This window comes from Hordeum vulgare, chromosome 6H (assembly GCF_904849725.1).
Source record: "Hordeum vulgare subsp. vulgare chromosome 6H, MorexV3_pseudomolecules_assembly, whole genome shotgun sequence".
In the NCBI taxonomy this organism is placed as follows: domain Eukaryota; kingdom Viridiplantae; phylum Streptophyta; class Magnoliopsida; order Poales; family Poaceae; genus Hordeum; species Hordeum vulgare.
The window spans coordinates 100,276,972-100,288,851 of NC_058523.1; the positions used below are offsets into that span (position 1 = coordinate 100,276,972).

General features: G+C 43.4%; 1 long non-coding RNA gene across 1 annotated transcript; it reads left to right on the forward strand.

The window, feature by feature from the left end:
• The first annotated feature begins 2,490 nt into the window (after positions 1-2,490).
• Positions 2,491-3,348, forward strand: LOC123403607. Its single transcript, XR_006611512.1, has 3 exons — positions 2,491-2,697; positions 2,807-2,871; positions 3,008-3,348. It is a non-coding gene; the product is annotated as an uncharacterized LOC123403607 (long non-coding RNA).
• The last annotated feature ends 8,532 nt before the right edge of the window (positions 3,349-11,880 follow it).

The window sequence follows — 11,880 nt, forward strand, 5'->3', positions numbered from 1 at the left end:
CAGAAACTCCTCTTCAAAAAGAAGCGGTTGCTCTTGCTTGTGCAGCTTGTTGGCTTTGGTCCTCGTACGAGTTTGTGTGCCGACAGAACACGCACACACGAACAGGCGATTTGATCGCTACGGGACCGTGTCGCTCCCGAATATTTCTTTGTATTGATTTTCTCTTTTCTGGTTGATGTTACAAGCAACATCCTTAGGATGTCTTTTATATTATAACCGGGCTTTTCTTCCCTTTCCATTCTCTCCCTAATAATAAAGCACCGATGGCTTCTGTCGTCCGTCGTCGCACTTTTACACAAAAGTCCCTACGCTTCTGAGTATTCAACCCGCACTCCTATTGTAAGTGGATACTTTGAAAAAACGTTTCGTTCTTACACAAAACCCCCTGCAGTTTTGCCTATTCAACCCGCAATCCTTTTGTACCTGAATCGGCTAGACGCAAACCATCCGCGTAGCATCTGGATCGGGTCAACACGGCGGCTCGAGCGGCTGGGGGCGATGCGGAGGCTCGAGCCCCGCCTTGTCGCCGGAGAGAGATTGAGACGTGGGATGAGGAAGAAGCGGAGGAGAGGGAGAGGCGTCCGGATGGGGCGCTGACCTGGAGGCGGACGGTCGCCGGAGCCGCGGGCTGGAGGAGATCCGGAGGAGCGGCCCCCGCGGCGTTCCCCGTGCAGTTCCTTCGTCGAATCGGGGCGGGGTGCTGCCGAGTGTAGACAGGGATAAAACACTCTGTCCGCGTCTCTCCGATCTGAATCACCCCTTCGTCCCTCCGGATCAGGATCCGCGGATGCGTCTCGTAGGTCTCCGGCCATCTGAATTCGGTAGCCTAGGATGTTCCTTTTCGGTTCCTCTTTCCTCTACGAGCGATTCCGCTCGTCCTTGACACCACGGCCGTCTGGAGCACACGCTGGTGACGAAAATCGACCCATGTGTTTGCTTCGGATGATTTCCCTTTGCTGCACATAGCTGCAAGCCTGCGACCAAGTGTGAGTCTGACAGAGGTGGCAATTCATTAGTCCGAGGCACAATGAGAATATGGATTGTGAGGCTGTGTATTTAGACAGGTTTAGAGCATCCTTAATAGTATCCAGAAGATAGTTTGTTTATGCGTACTCGATAACAAGTCAAATGATTGTGATTTGGTCATGCGGAGCCGTCGGTTGTTCATGATCACACTGTTTTTTTCACTCAACTATACCCGCAATGTTTTTGACTGTCCGCCTTTTACTCGTTCCAGTACCTTTATCTGAAGAATATCAAAGGGAACGATGGCACTGTCACGCAGTATGAGGACATGTTTGCATAGTGGAAGACTTGCCGCCCTGACAATATTAGTCTATGGAGAAATTGTATTGCAGATTTTGGTAAGCTTAGACATTTAACATCTGTGCAACTCTGTCTTCTTCAGGCATGTGCTCTTTATAACAACTGGTGGCCAATGATAACATGTTAGAGGCACTTCGAAACATTTATCTGATAATTTTAAACAAGTATCATGCAAATGATCCATGACATTTTTTGCAGTTTTGATGTACCTCATACTACCCATGCTGCTCATATTTTTCCTGGGCTCAGATTCCCCATCGATCATGTTGAATGAGAATGATGGATAAGCTGAAGATCAAGGGGAGCATCAGCGCCGCACAGAAGTTCACGCCGGACATCTTCCCCAAGCCCTCAAGTTGTAGAAGGCCGGATTGCCATGCCTTGCCTTGCCCTGGTGATCGGTTAACAAACATGATGGGGGAGGACTACTGCCACTGGGATTGTACAATGAGATTAGGCTTTTTTAAAGCTTGCTTCTAGATATTTTGATAAAAAATGTGAGACATTCTTTGTCATTTCTGCTACTTAAGTAGACAGCTTGGTTGATTTGACTTACTAAGCAATGAGCCATGACTTAAGAAATATCCATTATTTGTAGTAAATGTGCTATATCATTTTTCTATGATTATATGAAATAAATATTGTTTAATCGGTGGCAACAATCTTTACTTGATCACATTATCTCTTAGCACAAACGGAAAGTGTGGTGCTGCGGAAATATTAAGATCTGGTTCAACACCCAACGAGTGATTAAAGTCCTTGTTGACTGCACTTTGCACAATCTAATTATTGTTAGATCAATCTGAGTATGGGGAGAAGCCTCTAGGTTGTCACGTGCACGTGTATGAGCGGTCGACATGGTTAATGATTTAATGTTCAACCCGTAGCAACGCACGGACACATTTACCAGTTTAACTAAAAACAAAGAGGGAGGGTGCGCGTTTGGAAAGAAAATACCTGTATTTTACGCAATGAATGTAAAATAGTACTCCCTTCGTTACGGTTTACAAGGCACCCTTTATATTTCATGCATTTTATGATTTGAGAAGTATTAAGGCGCATTTTATTCACTCCCTAATAGTACACCACGCATTAATATCACCCTTCACATAAGATGGATACAGAGACTATGGTACCTTGGGTTTGCATTAAATTGGAGAATCTTTTTGCTAAGACCATCTTCTTTTTGACATGTGCATCTCAATCTTAGCCTGAAATTAATGTCAATTATGCCAACTGAAAGGTGATAGGCTTCCGATCTATTGAATCACAGTGGATATATTTATCTGCAGACAATGGCAAAGCTCCGTCAGCGTTATGATGATTTGAAAGAGCGGTATGCAGTTTCCGATGTTACTGTTTCACTACAGAGTAAGCAGACAATATCCAACATCATTTCTTCACTTTTAGCATAGATGGATGGATGTATTTCAGTCGGGGGAAACCCTATTGACATTCTCTTGAACTGAACACCTTCCAGATGTGGCTTCTCAGCTAGGCTACAGCAGCATCGACTCTTTGAGCCTGGAGGACACGGTCGTTGAGGTATTGCAATATAAGCATACCAGACATAAGTGTGCCTACACTATTGGACACAAATTTAGGACTTTTTGTGTGTGAATAACTTATCATGAATACAGCTAATGGTGACGTTGGACACATTTCAATTTTGTTTTTTCAGATTGTGAGTCGGATTGAGAAGCTGATGCAAGCAAAGACAATGATGGAAGCTGCTGGGAAGCCTGAATGATTCGAGCACCGACTGAGGTCCGAGGAATCAAGTTCGTAGCTTGATTTCAATATTTTTTGCAACATTCCATATACATAGTGTGTACGTATGAAGGCTTTGAGGGCATGCGCCATGTCGTGTAAATGAGTCTTTCATGACATTATAGTAACACGCTTCCTCGCTGCAAGTTATTCATGCGGCCAGTTGTAAAATGTAAATGGCTCAATGGCCGAACATTAATCAGGAGATGTTTTTTTCCAGTGAGTAAGAAAGAAGAAGGGGAGCACCATTTCACTCTTAATGGAAATATTGTAGTATGTCGATCCCTTGTTTGCCTGATTTTTTATGTTTAATGATCTCAAGAGGGCTACTGAGGCATGCAGTCACCATCTGGATCGTTGTTCCCCTCGAGTCAGCGGCAAATGATATGTTGTAGGGCATGGGGAAAAACTATTTCAGGCCCTGATTCCTTTTCTCATTTTCTTCTTTCTCTTCATATTTCATCATTCATATTCTCTCTTCTTGGACTGGAATTTGAGTTCATGGTAAAATTCCCACGACATTTCTCATGTTAATATTGTTATTAACACGAGCTCTCCCCTTTCAAAATTTGTAGACCTACACAATAGCAAGTTATATATCATTGTGTTTTGCCATCTAATTCTAGCTAATTTTAAATACACATTAATTATATCTCCCGTTGCAACGCACGGGCATTTTTACTAGTACTTTCATAACAGAAATACAATGTTTTGATACCAGAACCAGAAAGAAAGGAAAAGGGAAAAAAGCGAGTTCGGGACAATATCAGCAAACCCACAATTCATGCCTGTCATCAGGAACACAAACTGTGGGGCGAAAACCTGATAGCATCCAAAAACTACGCAACAAAGACCAAAAGTATTACACTGCCATGTATCAGCACCACTACCAGGAGCCCCAAAACAACCATCATCGAACCAGGTTCATAAAAGAGCACAGAAATAAACCGAAAGTTTTCACCAACTGGATAAAGAACCTAAACATTACCATGGATGCCAAGCCATCAGCATTGCAACCAGCAAAGTTTATCACCAACTAGACTTAGAGCCTTCCCGCATTTACCATTCATCCCAGACTTCTTCTTCATCAGCCTGCTCGCTCGCTTCTGGTCTTGGTGGTCCACACAGCCGCAGCATTTGAGCTGCGTTCTCTTTCAGCAACTGAGCTCCCTTCTTGACATTTCCTGCCATCGCCGGTTTTTGCATACCTGCCCAGTATTCAATAAACGTACATGTTGTGAAAGCAATTTCAAAAGGAGTTTTAATCCACTTCTTTTCAAATGTAGCCCGATTCCGAGCCAGCCAAATAGACCACCAAACTGCAGCTAAGCCAACAGTATATATCTCACACAAGCCCGGTAAAAAAGCATACAGCCAAGAGAAAACCTGCCAAATTGTTTTGGGTATACAGCTGGTACCAAAAACAGCACCAACTGTTCTCCAAACAATCTTGGCCACAGAGCATCCAAGGAACAGATGCTGCGCCGATTCAAGTTCATCACAGAAAGAACATTTAGGATCTCCCTGCTAGTGTCGTTTTGTCATATTATCTCTAGTAAGAATGGAGTTTTGAAATAGCTGCCACAAGAAGATTTGAATCTTCAAAGGAATTTTAGTCCCCCAGATCCACTTATAATGGGCCCCCGCAAGATTTCTTTCTAACCATTTATACATATATTTAGTGGAATATTCTCCCGAATTATCTAACTTCCAGTAAACCTCATCACTTTTATCTGCACAAACTTTAGTCAACACACATTGCTTCATTTCATCCCATTTCTGAAGCATAGTTGGAGATAACCTTCTTCTAAAAGAAGTTAGATGGTTCATACTATCCAGTTTATCCACAGTACAGTCCCTATCTAGACAAATTTCAAAAAGATCAGGATATTTATCTTTTAAGAAGTATGTTTTCACCCAAATCATCTAGCCAAAGGCTAACAATGTTACCTTTATTAAGCACCACCCCTCTACCAGCCATGTAATACTCCTTAACTTTCAGAATATTTTTCCAACACGGGGAATCAGTAGTTTTCTGTTTAACTTTAGCCACAAATGTTCTTCTAAGGTACTTAGCTTTCACTATATCTTGCCATAATCCCTTCTTCTTCTCCAACTTCCACCACCATTTAGCTAATAAGCTGATATTTTGCTTCCTTAAATCTTTAACCCCTAGACCCCCCTTTGATTTAGATCTACAAACACGGGTCCATTTCACCATATGATACCCCTTTCTCCCTTTGCAGTGCCAAAAGAATTTTCTTCTAGGTTTGTCCCATTTTTCCAGTGTAGATTTTTTAATCAAAGCCATGGACATATAATATGAGGGAATATGAGATAACACCGCATTTACTTTGATTAATCTGCCTCCACTGGACAAAGATTCACTAATCTAGGATTCCCCATGGCTAATAAACTTATCATCAACAAAAAGCCAATCACTGCATTTAAGCCCAGCATAGCTAACAGGCATACCCAGGTATTTAATAGGGAAAGCCCCAATCTCACAATTGAACATATCAGCATAATTCCTCATAGTATCATCATCCACACCAACTGAGAAAATCTCACTTTTCAGAAAGTTGATTTTTAAACCAGACATAATCTCAAAGAGATAAAGCAGCAGCTTAATATTCAAAGCATTCCTAACATTGTCTTCAAAGCATAGGATAGTATCATCCGCTTACTGAAGAATTGCTACCCCATTGTCCACTAAGTCCGCCCTAACCCAGTAAACAGGCCATTCGCCTGTGCCTTCAGGACCATCTTAGTAAGACAGTCAGCAGCCAGATTAAAGAGGAAAGGGGACACGGGATCACCCTGCCTCACTCCCTTAGCACTCTGGAAATATTCTCCCACCTCATCATTTAATTTCATGCTAATGGTACCACCTACGAGAATTATTCTAATCCAATCAATCCAGCGTGGGTCAAAATTTCTTTTGCTATGACAATCCAACAGGAATTCCCAGTTCACCTTATCATACGGGACTATGGAAATAGACTAGGACTAGGTATCATAATACTACTAGGACTTGGTTTGGTTTTCTTTCCTAATCCTACGTGTACACGATCAACATGATTAACTTCTACATTCACCTCCTTAATCTTGTTGCTTGACTTCACTTCTTGCACTCCGACTTTCTTCCTCATCTCGATGAACTTCTGTTGACCGAGGGACTTGGTGAGAATATCGACAAGCTGGTCTTTCGTGTTCACGTGCTGAACTTCGATCATCTCTTCCTCCATGCACTCCGGATGTGATGGAACCGGTATCTATGTGCTTGCTCCTTTCGTGATGAACCGGATTTTTGCACAATGAGATTGCAGCTTGGTTGTCGATCTTCAATGACACCTTCTGCACCTCCCGCTTCGCAAGAATAGCTAGGAGTCTTCTCAGCCACACTGCTTGACAAGCTTTCGTGCTTGCCGCTATGTATTCTGCCCCGCATGAAGACAGTGCTACCACCTTTTGCTTCTGAGAATTCCAGCTAATCGGATTCAGGCCAAGGTAGAAAACCATGCCCGTTGTGCTCTTTCAGTCATCAACATCACCTGCCATGTCGCTATCTGAATATCCACGAAGGACCAATCTTTCCTTTCCTTTTCTGTACGTGCAGCCAAGATTAATTGTGCCTTTCACATAGCGTAGGATTTGATTGACCGCGCTCATGTGTTCGGTTGTCGGATTCTCCATGAAACGACTCACAATCCCGACGGAATAAGCCAAGTCAGGTCGGGTATGCACCAAGTATCTTAGGCTGCCCACAAAGCTTCGATACATTGTGGTGTCCACCAGTGGATTTGAGCTATGCTTGCTCAACTTGTGACGTTGGTCCATTGGAACTTGTGTCTCGTAGCAATCTGACATGCCACACTTGTCCAATAACTTGACCATGTAGGCCGATTGACATAGGGAAATCTCTCCGGAGCTTTGCTTCACTTCGATGCCCAAGTAATAGCTGAGTAATCCCAGATCACTCATGCTAAACTTGTTCTTCATTTGCACCTTGAGACATTCAATTTCTTGTACGCTATCTCCGGTGATAATCAGATCGTCGACATAAACTCCAACTAGCAGGTTTGAGCCTTTGGAGTTCCTTGTATAAACTGTGTGCTCGAGGGGACATCTCTTGAACCCGAGCGAGACCAAACTTCGGTCTATCTTTGAGTTCCAACCTCTTGGCACTTGCTTCAACCCGTAAAGTGCCTTCTTGAGCTTGTAAACTTTCCCTTCTTCACCTTTCTTCTCATAGCCGAGGGGTTGTTCCACGTACACTTCTTTTGTGAGATCACCGTTGAGGAAAGCAGATTTAACATCCATATGATGAACCTTCCAATCCTCTTGTGCTATCAAATCTAGGAGCACTCTCACTGTCTCGAGTCGAGCAACCGGTGCAAACACCTCATCATAGTCAACTCCTTGACGTGTCAACGACGGTTCGATTGCGCCTTTCAACGACCCCGTTCCGCTGCGGCGTGTAAGGTGCCGTGAGGAACCTTTTTATGCCAATCTTCTCTTAGTAATCGTTGAATTCGTTCAACGTAAACTCTCAGCCGCAATCTGTCCGTAGAGCGCGAACCTTCAACTTGTGTTATGATAACCCACAAGTATAGGGGATCGCAACAGTTTTCGAGGGTAGAGTATTCAACCCAAATTTGTTGGTTCGCCAAAGTAGAAGCGAAATATATTCTCAAGTATTAGCAGCTGAGTTTGTCAGATTCAACCACACCTGAAAGATTAGTGTCTGCAAGCAAAGTATCAGTAGCAAAGTAGTATGATAGCAACGGTGCCAGAAACGATCTATTGACGACAGACTATTCCTAACTGTTGTATCAATGGCGCCAGTAGGTTGCATGTGGGCGGGTAACTATTCTTCCCCGACAACAGTGTCGGAAAAGGATCTTGCAACAAGTAACAGCGAAGTAGCAAGGAACAGCAGTAGCAGCAGCAGAGTAACAGCAGTAGCAACAGCAGCAAAGTGGCCCAATCCCTTTTGTAGCAAGCGACAAGCCTAGACAAAGTAACGTAGCAAGGACCAATAGTAAAAGACTCGTAGGCAGTGGATCGGTGATGGATGAGTATGACGGATGTGATTCATCATGTAACAGCTATAACACAGAGAGATATGTAACTAGCTCCCGTTCGTCAATCTAATGTAGGCATGTATTCCGTATGTAGTCATACGTGCTTAGGGAAAAGAACTTGCATGACATCTATTGTACATCCCTCCCGTGGCAGCGGGGTCCTAATGGAAACTACGAGATATTAAGGTTCTCCTTTTAATAAAGAACCGTACCAACGCATTAACACTTGGTGAATACATGAACTCCTCATACTATGGTCATCTCCGGGAGTGGTTCCGGCTATTGTCACTCCGGGGTTGCCGGGTCATAAGGCATAGTAGGTGACTACAACTTGCAAGATAGGATCTAAAACACACATATATTGGCGACAACATAATAGGTTCAGATCTAAAATCATGGCACTCGGGCCCTAGTGACAAGCATTAAGCATAGCCAAGTAGTAGCAACGTCAATCTAGAACATAGTGGAGACTAGGGATCAATCCCCGTCAAAAACTAACTCGATTACATGATAGATCTCATCCAACTCATCACCGTCCAGCAAGCCTACGATGAGATTACTCACGAACGATGAAGAGCATCATGGAATTGTCGATGGAGGAAGGTTGATGATGACGATGGCGACGATTTCCCCTCTCCGGAGCCCGAAACGGACTCGAGATCTGCCCTCCAGATGAAGAACAGGATGTGGCGGCGCCTCCGTATCGTAAAACGCTATGAAACCTTCTCTTTGATTTTTTTTTGGGCGAGACGGAAGATATAGAGCTGAGTTTGGGGGCGGTGGTGCCACGTGGGCCCCACAAGCCCTCACGGCGCGGCCTAGGGGGGTGGCCGCGGCCCAGGGGCTTGTGGCCCACTGGCATGCCCCCTCCGGTGGATCTTTGCGCGGGTATTTTTCATTTATTCCAGGAAAAATCTCTGTAAATATTGAGGACATTCCGAGAACTTTTATTTCTGCACAAAAACAACACCATGGCAATTCTGCTGAAAACAACGTCAGCCCGGGTTAGTTCCATTCAAATCATGCAAATTAGAGTCCAAAACAAGGGTAAAAGAGTACGGAAAAGTAGATACGACGGAGATGTATCAACTCCCCCAAGATTAAAGCCTTGCTTGTCCTCAAGCAATTCAGTTGACAAACTGAAAGAGACAAAAGAAAAACTTTGTCAAACTCTGTTTGATCTTGTTGTTGCAACTATGTCTAACCCATATCCAGAGTTTTAGCAAGATCATAAGTAAACCACATAAGCAAATGACATCTAGGTCTCACGGTAAACTCATATCAATGGCATAATCAACTAGCGAGCAAATAATAATAAGTCTCAAACGTCAACACTTCAATCAAAACAACATGAAGCAGTACGAATAGATGGTATCTCGCTAGCTCTTTCTGAGACAGCAAAACATAAATGCAGAGCACCTTCAAAGACCAAGGGCTGACTAAACATTGTAATTCAAGGCAATGAAGATCCAGTCACAGTCATACTCAACATAGTTAAAAGCAAAGCATAAAAATGACAGAGGTGCTCTCTAATTGGTGCTTTTGTAAGAGGAGGATGACTCAACAGGAACATAAATAGACAGGCCCTTCGCAGAGGGAAGCAATGATTTGCAGATGTGCCAGAGCTCAAGCTTTGAAAACAGAGATAATAATTTTGGATGGCATGCTTTCATTGTCAACGCAATGACTAAGAGTTCTCAACATCTTCCATGCTACACATGCTATAGGCGGTTCCCAAACAAAAAAGTAAAGTTTTGACTCCCCCACCACCAATCAATCACACTCCCCGGCTAGCCAAATCCTCGGGTACCGTCCATACCAACATCAATCATGGAGGAGTTTTGTTTGTAATTATCTTTTCGATTTGAGCATGGAACTGGGGATTCCAATTACTGGCCCTTTTCTCGTGAATGATAGTGAATAAACACATATCGAGGATAACATGCCTAGCATGGAAGATACTAATAGCCCCCCCCCCCCTCACGACATGAGCGATTCGGGCATGCAAAGCAGATTATTTCTTGAAGATTTAGGGAATGGCACATGCAAATTTACTTGGAGCGGCAGGTAGATACCGCACATAGGTAGGTATGGTGGACTCATATGGCACAACTTTGGGTTTATGGAGGTGGATGCACAAGCAGTATTCCCGCTTAATACAAGTGAAGGCTAGCAAAAGACTGGGAAGCGACCAACTAGAGAGTGACAACAGTCATCAAAATGCATTGAGATTAACTAACATTGAGTGCAAGCATGAGTAGGACATAAATCACCATGAACATGAACATCATAGAGGCTATGTTGATTTTGTTTCAACTACATGCGTGAACATGCGCCAAGTCAAGCCACTTGAAACATTCAAAGGAGGATACCATCCTATCATACTACATCATAGTCATCTCAACATTCATGTTGGCAACCAAGACATACCATTATAAGCTCCTAGCTAAATAAGAATGGCGTAAGCAACTATGATCTCTAAGTTGTCATTGCAAACATGTTTCTCTCACAACAAAGCTGAATCAGGCATGATGAGCTAGTCATATTTACAAAAACAAAATAGATCGAGTTCATACCAGCTTTTCCAGGCTCAGCCACTTCATCATAAATCGTCATTATTGCCTTTCACTTGCACGACCGAACGATGTGAACAATAATGAGCGTGCTCGTGCATTGGACTAAAGCTGGAATCTGCAGGCAAACACAAAGGGGAAGACAAAGTAATATGGCTCTTTGAAAGCTAAACAGGTATGCATGCAAGAGCCACTAAACATTGTAACCAATATCTTCTACCTTGACCCAAAGAAAAAGAAAACTATCTACATGGGAAAGCTTTCAACAAGCAAAGGAAGGAAAGAAAATCCTTTTGGTTTTTATCAAACTAGACAGACACACGAAAAGAAAACGAGAAAAAGAAAATAAAGTAGCATGGATGATACAGTGGCAAAGTCTGAACACCGACTAACAAAGTGAAAGCATAAGCGAGAATGTAAAGTCGGTGAGAACATGTACTCCCCCAAGCTTAGGCTTTTGGCCTAACTTGGTATACTCCCAAGGAGGGAAATAACCAGCTCCGGGGTACTCCGGAGTGGACTGAGGATGCCACTGCTGTGTGAGCTCCTCTGGCTCCCACTGATAAATTGGCGTCTGGTACTCGACTGGTGGCTCGGGCACGGGCACCTGTGGTTGGGCTAAGCCCCAATATGCGTAGATGTCCGAGGGCATAATAGTGGACCTGCCTGCGTGAAGATTGAACAAAGAAGGAGCAGGCAAAGTAATAGTCTCACGAGTACCCTGACTAAATACCAGGTTATAAATCATCCTTCTATTTATATCTCTATCCAGAAAGTCATGGCGAACCATGTTATCGTAATCTAGATATCTCTCGGGAAGAAGAATCTCTTCTTCCTCCTCCAGTCTAATAGGTATCTCAAAGTGTCTAGCAAGACGGGTAGCATAGATACCTCCATAGACAACGCCTTTAGAACGGTTCGTGTTCAACCGTTGAGCTACTATAGCGCCCAAGCTATAAGTTTTATCATTATAAAGGGCTTCGCGCAAGACCGCAAGATCTGGGGAACTAAGTGACCCAACTTTCCTATGGCCAATCAAACATTTTCCCACAAATAATGAGCAGTACCGAAGCACGGGAAAATGAATGCTAGCAGCTCTAGCGCAAGACACTCCTCTCTCCTCT